The sequence below is a fragment of the Dama dama genome, chromosome 15 (assembly GCF_033118175.1).
Source record: "Dama dama isolate Ldn47 chromosome 15, ASM3311817v1, whole genome shotgun sequence".
NCBI classification, from domain to species: Eukaryota; Metazoa; Chordata; class Mammalia; order Artiodactyla; family Cervidae; genus Dama; species Dama dama.
Window position 1 is genome coordinate 76,115,109 of NC_083695.1, and position 9,029 is coordinate 76,124,137.

General features: G+C 42.7%; 1 pseudogene; it reads right to left on the minus strand.

Moving 5' to 3' along the window:
* Nucleotides 1–323: 323 nt before the first annotated feature.
* On the minus strand, nucleotides 324–1,394 carry LOC133070760 (PRELI domain-containing protein 1, mitochondrial-like; annotated as a pseudogene).
* Between the last annotated feature and the right edge of the window lie 7,635 nt (nucleotides 1,395–9,029).

A 9,029-nucleotide genomic window follows, 5' to 3' on the forward strand; every position in this document is an offset into this window, starting at 1 on the left:
AGAAAATATATAAGAAAAGAAATGAGAACACTAAGGAAGAACCTATGAGAGAAAGAATTTTTCCTTGGTGATTCTCCACTATGAATTCAGTACTTGTAGGCACAGATGCTTCCACATTCTCTTCCTCCCAAGAATTTGAAAAAAAACAAATCTCAGGATTGAAAGACATTATTGCCTCTCAGCCTCTTGAATCCCCTGCCTCCCCTCATTACAACTTCATCAGTTTGCCCATTCTGCTCAAATAGGTGTAGCGGTTTGGGATTTGTAACTCTGTTAAGATGAACATTACAATTTTTTTTTTTTTTTTTTTTTTTGAGTCCGACTGAATTCAACAAGTATTTATTGAGTGCCTGTTACACGCAAGATTTTGTTTCAGATACTTGGGACACATCAGAGGATAAAACAACAGTCCCTGCCTTCATGGAGCTCACAGTCTAGCATTTATGACCACTTCACCTGGATGCAGTGACCCTGGGCAAGTCACTGCCTCTGTCCTCGGCCACCCGATGCAGGAGTAGGGAGGCCCAGCTCAGACACAGGGAACTGGCCGGCTGTGCTGGAGATGCCAAACAGGGCCCCTGCCCTCAGCCCACCACCCAGACAGTCGAGAGGGCTAGAAGCTGGCTTTTAATGATAAAGGACAGGAGGCCGGGGCACGGACTGGCGCCGGTAGTCTGCTAGGCTGCTGCCTCGGGGCCTGGGCCGGCTACACAAACTGCTGCTGCTGCTGCTGCTTCTTCGTGGCTGCCTTGCTGGCAAGGTCCTTGGCTTTCTCCGTAGCTGCCAGTGCCGTCTCCTTGGCCTTCTCCTTGGCTTCCTTGGCTGTTTCAACAAGGGTTTTGGGAGGGGCCTCACCTTGCAGCTTGGCCAAGATGTATTCAAAACCCTTCATAGTCTTGGTCACGTTGCTTTTGAACCGCGCGAGACCAAATTCCTGGACAGCTCTGGAGACACCAAATAAGCTAGAGGAGACCCAGGCTTCCCGGCGGATTTCGGTCCAGCCGCTGTTATCAGAGTTCACACGGTAAACACATCGTTCCTCCACCATCATCAGCCGGGCGTGGTTGATGTTCCAGGTGAAGGTGGTCATGGTCTGGTTTTATGGGTCCACGATAGAATCCTCCAGGATGTACACTGAGTGAGCAACATTGGCAGGAAACAGTCGCTCAGCCCAGCGGGGCATCCTGTTCGTCTTGGTCAGGAGTCGTCGGGACAGGAGCTTCTGGTCAGAGGTCACCTCTCTGTGCACTATGTCTTCCGTCAAGACATGTTTGCTATAGGGATTCGGGTACCGCTGCCAGAAGGCAGCGAACACTTGGTCCCAGGAACTCCGTAGCACGCTCTGGCCCAGGAAATACTTCACCATCGTCCCGGCCAGGGCGGGCTCAGCGCCTGAGCAGCATCAGGGGTGCGGAGCCCGAGGGGCACGCGGAGGCCGGGCTGGAGCTCGAAGCTCGGCCGCTAGGCTAGCAGCAGATCAGTCGCTGCAGCGCCGCACCCAACCAGCCGCCACCACCCCCGCCGCCATGAGGAATTCGAACATTACAATTTTATATACGCTTATTTTACCTTCCTGCTTTGTATGAACATGGACTTCCCAGGTGGCACTAGTGGTAAAGAACCTGCCTACCAATGCAAGAGACATAAGAGACATGGGTTCCATCCCTTGGGTCGGGAAGATCCCCTGGAGGAAGGCATGGAAACCAACTCCAGTATTCTTGCCTGGAGAATACTATAAACAGAGGGTCCTGGCAGACTACGGTTCACAGGGGCGCAAAGAGTTGGACTTGACTGAAGGGACTTAGCACACATGCCTTGTGAACAGAAAAACCAGTTGGAAATCTCAAATAGTAAACAAAATAAGGGGACAATGTTATTCTCACTAGTAATCAGAGAAGTGAAAATTGAAACATTAAGGTACTGTTTTTCACCCAGGAAGAGAGTAGAAATATTTGTCACTGATAATGTCAACCATGTAAATAAAGATGTAATCAAATTAGCACTTTTACACACTACTGGAAGGAGTATAAATGGTTACCACTTTTCAGGGACGAACAGTGGCATGCAGAATGCACACTCTTTGATCCAGTGTGCATATTTCTTGCAATTTTCACATAAAAAATAATGCAAGGAAAAAATAAGTAATAGGCACATATATATTCAAAATCATTAAATTTTCTAACAGGCCAGAGATGTGTAACACTGAATAGTTTGCTTATGATACAAAGTTAAATTTAAAAATGGGAAAAACAGAATTTTCCTTAAAACAGTAGGAATCAATGCTGGTTAGTTTCACACCTTAAATTAAATTAAAAATTACAAGAGTGTTCCTGCAAATGTGCTTCATCTTCAAAAAAATTCACGGAAAGAACTCTGACAAGAACGAAAGAATATAGGTTTCTGAGAATTTTTTCAAACCATACCACTGAACTAGGTAAGAATTCACAGAACTCTAATGAAAATACTGATGGTTTTGCAAAACTTCTAACAAAAGATCAAAACCAACAAGAACTAATTGGATGGGACTAAATACTGAACTGAAATGAACTGAGGAGAATAATTATAATGTGAATTTTTAATCTGACACATGGCTGAATTTTTTTTAACATTTTAGTTTTCCAGATTGAAGGAAACTTTTTCTCTTAGGCTACCTATGACTCACAGCAATTTGATAAAAATCTACCTTTTTAAATAAAAACAAAGAATTTACTTTTTCCCTCTGTCTGATCTCTCCAGAATTTGGAAACTCTCATTTAGTATTCTTATTTTCATGGTAGTACAGTCATTTGCATGAGTTCAATAAGAACTTGTTCTCCTTGTAACAGGATATACCACAATCAGATATATTGGTTACAATACCAAGAATTTGACTAGAATGTCATACTGGAGAGAGATACAAAGACTCAGACATGATCAAACAATTTTAAGAAAGTGCTGGGGAAAATCAGCCTAGTATCTTGCTTCTAAGGGGCTTCCCTGGTGGTTCAGTGGTAAAGAATGCATCTGCCAATGCAGGAGACATAGGTTCAATGCCTGGATAGGGAAAATCCCCTGGAAAAGGAAATGGCAACTGCTCCCTCCCCCCCTCAGCGCCCCCCCCACCTCCACTTGGCCCAGAGTATTCTTGCCTTGGAAATCCCAAAGACAGAGGAGCCTGGCAGGCTGCAGTCCATGGGGTCACAAGAGTCAGACACAACTTAGCAAGTAAACAAGAATAAACCTTGCTTATAAAGATCCAGCAAAGTAATCTTAAGAAGAGCTTATACAGTCAGTCGTTATTCTTAATGCATTAATGTAAATAATCAGGTCATTCTAATGCAAACCAATTAGTTTTACTACGATTGTCTTTGATTTTTTTTAAAGAAGTGGGAGGTAATTATGGAGAGAGAACTTAGAGTTGCAACTTTGTGCCCTATTAATTGGGCTTCCTGGTTGGTTCAGCTGATAAAGATTCTGCCTGCAATGCAGGAGATTCCCAGTTCAATTCCTGGGTTAGAAAGTTCCCCTGTAGAAAGGATAGGCTACCTATTCCAGTATTCTTGAGCTTCCCTGGTGGCTCAGACGCCTGCAATGCAGGAGACCTGGGTTTGATCCCCAGGTTGGGAAGATCCCCTGGAGGAGGGCATGGAAAACCCACTCCAGTATTCTTGCCTGGAGAATCCCCATGGACAGAGGAGCCTGGCAGGCTACAGTCCATGGGGTCACAAAGAGTTGGACACAACTGAGAGACTAAGCACAGCATAGCACAGCATCCTACTAATTATCTTTAAGGTTCTGTTATACACCTGTAAGCTGGACTTGATACTTAACTCTTCTAGTTTCCTTAAATATCTGACTAGAAATCTCCAAACTAAATGTTTCCAGTTTTCTCTCACCCTTTTGATTTGGAATCAATAAGAACAAAGACTTCCCTTATTTCTTTGGAAGGGACTATACCACGTCCTGGGGGTGGGGAATGGCAACCCACTCCACTACCCTTGCCTGGAGAATCCCATGGACAGAGGAGACTGGCGGGCTACAGTCCATGGGTTTGCAAGGAGTCAGACATGACTGAGCAACTAATACACACACACATATACCATGTCCTCCTCACTTTACCCAGATGGCAGCCAAACTTCAGAGACTCAAGCCCTACGTGCACACCTTACAATTAAAGAAGGTTCCATCTGATGTGTAGTCTAGTATAAGCACTGGAGACTTCCCAAATCAAATTCACCAAGAATTGAAGCAGAAGACAAATGAAGGAGACAGCTTTCTCAAAATGTGAGGACCAGGCCTGTGTATCTTTTTCCCGCAGTTACTACTTATCTTATCCTCTCCTTCTTTTTCCTGGGAAGGAACATTCTTATCTGCATTTCTCAACTATTACGAAAGGGGAAACTCACCAAATTGCTGGGCTTGTCACTAGAAGCTTCGACCCATTCTTGACAATGGTGACTTTGGGGTACAACCTGTAACAATTTTTTTCACTTTTCTAAAGTATTACTAATTCCACATGTCCCGTTGACATCAGATACAAAGTAGGACATTTGAAGCCTCCTATGGCCCATGTCTCCTTGGCCACCTTCAGTTGAGTTCAGTCACTCAGTCATATCTAACTCTTTGTGACCCCAGGGAGTGCAGCACGCCAGGCTTCCCTGTCCATCGCCAACTCTCAGAGATTGTTCAAACTCATGTCTGTCAAGTCGGTGATACAATCCAACCATCTCATCCTCTGTCGTCCCCTTCTCCTCCTGCCCTCAATCTTTCCCAGCATTACAGTTCTTTCCAATGAGTCAGTACTTCACATCAGGTGGCTAAAGTACTGGAGTTTCAGCTTCAGCATCTCTCCTTCCAATGAATATTCAGGACTGATTTCCTTTAGGATAGGCTGGTTTGATCTCCTTGCAGTCCAAGGGACTCTCAAGAATCTTCTCCAACACCACAGTTAAAAAGCATCAATTCTTCGGTGCTCAGCTTTCTTATTAGTCCAACTCTCACATCCATACATGACTACTGGAAAAACCATAGCTTTGACTAGATGAATCTTCATTGGCAAAGTAATGTCTCTGCTTTTTAATATGCTGTCTAGGTTGATGATAGCTTTTCTTCCAAGGAGCAAGCATGCTTTAATTTCATGGCTGTAGTCACCATTAGCAGTGATTTTGGAACCCCAAAATATAAAGTCTGTCACTGTTTCCATTGTTTCCCCATCTATTTGCCATGAAGTGATGGGATCCTTGCCATGATCTTCATTTTTTGAAAGTTGAGCTTTAAGCCAACACTTTCACCCTCCTCTTTCACTTTCATCAAGAGGCTCTTTAGTTCTTCTTTGATTTCTGCCAAAAGGGTGGTGTCATCTGCATATCTGAGGTTATTGATATTTCTCCCAGCAATGTTGATTCCAGCTTGTCCTTCTTCCAGCCCAGCACTTTGCATGATGTGCTCTGCATAGAAGTTAAATGAGCAGGGTGATAATATACAGCCTTGACGTATTCCTTTCCCAATTTGGAACCAGTCTTTTGTTACATGTCCAGTGCTAACTGTTGCTTCTTGACCTGCATACAGATTTCCCAGGAGGCAGGTCAGGTGGTCTGGTATTCCCATCTCTTGAAGAATTTTCCATAGTTTGCTGTGATCCACACAGTCAAAGGTTTTGGCATAGTCAATAAAGCAGAAATAGATGTTTTTCTGGAACTCTCTTGCTTTTTCGATGATCCAATAGATAGATGTTCACAATTTGATCTCTCGTTCCTTTGCCTTTTCTAAATCCAGCTTGACCATCTGGAAGTTCACGGTCCACATACTGTTGGGGCCTGGCTTGGAGAATTTTGAGCATTATTTTACTAGTGTGTGAGATGAGCACAATTAGGTGGTAGTTTCAACATTCTTTGGCATTGCCTTTCTTTGGGATTGGAATGAAAACTGACCTTTTCCAGTCCTGTGGCCACTGCTGAGTTTTCCAAATTGGCTGGCATATTGAGTGCAGCACTTTCAGAGCATCATCTTTCAGGATGTGAAATAGCTCAACAGGAATTCCATCAACTCCATTAGCTTTGTTTGTAGTGATGCTTCCTAAGGCCCACTTGAGTTCACATTTCAAGATGTCTGGCTCTAGGTGAGTGATCACACCATCGTGGTTATCTGGGTCATGAAGATCTATTTTGTATAGCTCTTCTGTGTATACCTGCCACCTCTTCTTAGTTTCTTCTGCTTCTGTTAGGTCCATACCATTTCTGTCCTTTATTGTGCCCACCTTTGCATGAAATGTCCCCTTGATATGTCTATTTTTCTTAAAGAGATATCTAGTCTTTCCCATTCTCTTGTTTCCTTTATTTCTTTGCATTGATCACTGAGGAAGGCTTTCTTATCTCCCCTTGCTATTCTTTGGAACTCTGCATTCAAATTAATATATCTTTCCTTTTCTCTTTTGCCTTTCATGTCTCTTCTTTTCACAGTTATTTGTAAGTCCTCTTCAGACAACCATTTTCCCTTTTTGCATTTCTTTTTCTTGGGGATGGTCTTGATGACTGCCTCCTGTACAATATCAAATACCTCCATCCAAAGTTCTTCAGGCACTCTATCAGATCTAATCCCTTGAATCTATTTCTGTCAATAGATTTCTCAGAATCTATACAGTCTACTTCCACTGTATAATCATAAGGGATTTGATTTAGGTCATACCTGAATGGTCTAGTGATTTTCCCCACTTTCTTCAATTTAAGTCTGAATTTGGCAACAATGAGTTCATGATCTGAGACACAGTCAGCTCCCAGTCTTGTTTTTGCTGACTGTATAGAGCTTCTTCATCTTTGGCTACAAAGAATATCATCAATCTGATTTCGGTATTGACCATCTGGTAATGTCCATTTCTAGAGTCTTCTCTTGTGTTTTCGGAAGAGGGTGTTTGCTATGACCAGTTTGTTCTCTTGGCAAAACTCTGTTAGCCTTTGTCCTGCTTCATTTTGTACTCCAAGGCCAAATTTGTCTGTTACTCCAAGTATCTCTTGACTTCCTACTTTTGCATCCAGTCCCCTATAATGAAAAGGACATTTTTGGGGGGAGTTAGTTCTAGAAGGTCTTATAGGTCTGCATGGAACCGTTCAACTTCAGCTTCTTCACCATTACTGGTTGGGGCATGGACTTGGATTACTGTGATATTGAATGGTTTGCCTTGGAAACAAACAGAGATCATTCTGTCATTTTTGAGATTGCATCCAAGTACTGCATTTCAGACTCTTTTGTTGACTGTGATGGCTACTCTATTTCTTCTAAGGGATTTTTGCCCACAGTAGTAGATATAATGGCCATCTGAATTAAATTTGCTCATTCCACCTCAATCAGTTCACTGATTCCTAAAATGTCGATGTTCACTCTTGCCATCTCCTGCTTGAGATGGCCATGGCCACCTTACACAAGTACTACCCAGGGGCATTCATGATTCTAAGTTTGTCTCTGTAAAAAGAGCCTTTCTCCTTAGGACCAGAATAAGTGCCAATGAACACATGATCAGAAATCTCTACTTAACATTAGCAGAGCAAGGCAATTCACAGCCAAAGCAGCAGCAGGCCAACAATGATTTCATTAAAGTAGTTTTAAACAATAGCATGGTCCTTAATTATCTACTTTCTGAGCAAGGAGGCATTTGTGTAATAGCAAATACCACCTGTGGCATTTAGATAAATACCTCTGGAGAGGTTGAAATTCAATTATAGAAAATCAGGGAGCAAGCACACTGGTTACAACAAATTTCTCCTGATACTCCATGGTCTTTTGATCTATTTAGCTTGCTATCATCATACAAAGTGGACTTGTCATATTACTTTTAACTCTGCTTTGCATACTACTATTATTAAGCTCTGTACCTGTTGCCTCTCAAATCTTGGTAGAAGACATAGCTAACAGAGTGATGCTAGCTCAGTGCTTCAAAATGATCTCTAATGCTTACAACCTAGATAGAATATAGACTTTAAATGAGAAATTCCTGAATGTTCTTCCTCACGCCCTTCCTTTTTACTTAAATGTAAATATAACTTCAGTGATTTCCATTTGTCATGCACTTTCCCTCTGATGTGGGACATGAGAACCAGCAAAGGCCTTTCCTGGTACTGAGGGACAAAACCACTAAATATGGAGAAACTGATTCTTGATCAGCGATGCTTTGGAGGAAAGATCTTGAGCAAAAGAGAAAAATGTGAAAATAATCAAAGAAAACTTCATTTAAAATGGAGTCAGGAAGCCCTGATTCCATGCATGCACCACTCATGGCTCCCAGCATAACCAGCAGGAAGAACAGTAAAAATTATTTTAATGAGATCTGTTTTGGATAGAATTCTTTGGGTAAAATTCTGGCTCAACTTCTTATCCATGATGATAAGAATGTTACTTTTCTTGAGATACAAAGGAGAACATTTTGCACTTAGGAATTTCATCTCTTGCTTTTAAGCATCTCCCTGACTCAGCAACAATGTATTAGCCACCAGTTTCAGCCAGTAAGAAACTGCTACAATTTCAAACAGCCTGTTTCTCTCTAAGGAAATTTTATCCAAAATCAGTTCAGTTCAGTTCAGTCGCTCAGTCATGTCCAACTCTTTGAGACCCCATGAATCACAGCATGCCAGGCCTCCCTGTCCATCACCAACTCCTGGAGTTTACTCAAACTCATGCCCATCGAGTCGGTGATGCCATCCAGCCATCTCATCCTCTGTTGTCCCCTTCTCCTCCTGCCCCCAATCCCTCCCAGCATCAGGGTCTTTTCCAACTCTTCACATGAGGTGGCCAAAGTACTGGAGTTTCAGCTTCAGCATCAGTCCTTCCAATGAACACCCAGGACTGATCTCCTTTAGGATGGACTGGTTGGATCTCCTTGCTGTCCAAGGGACTCTCAAGAGTCTTCTTCAACACCACAGTTCAAAAGCATCAATTTTTCAGCGCTCAGCTTTCTTCACAGTCCAACTCTCACATCCATACATGACCACTGGAAAAACCATAGCTTTCACTAGACAAACATTTGACGGCAAAGTAATGTCTCTGCTTTTTAATATGCTATC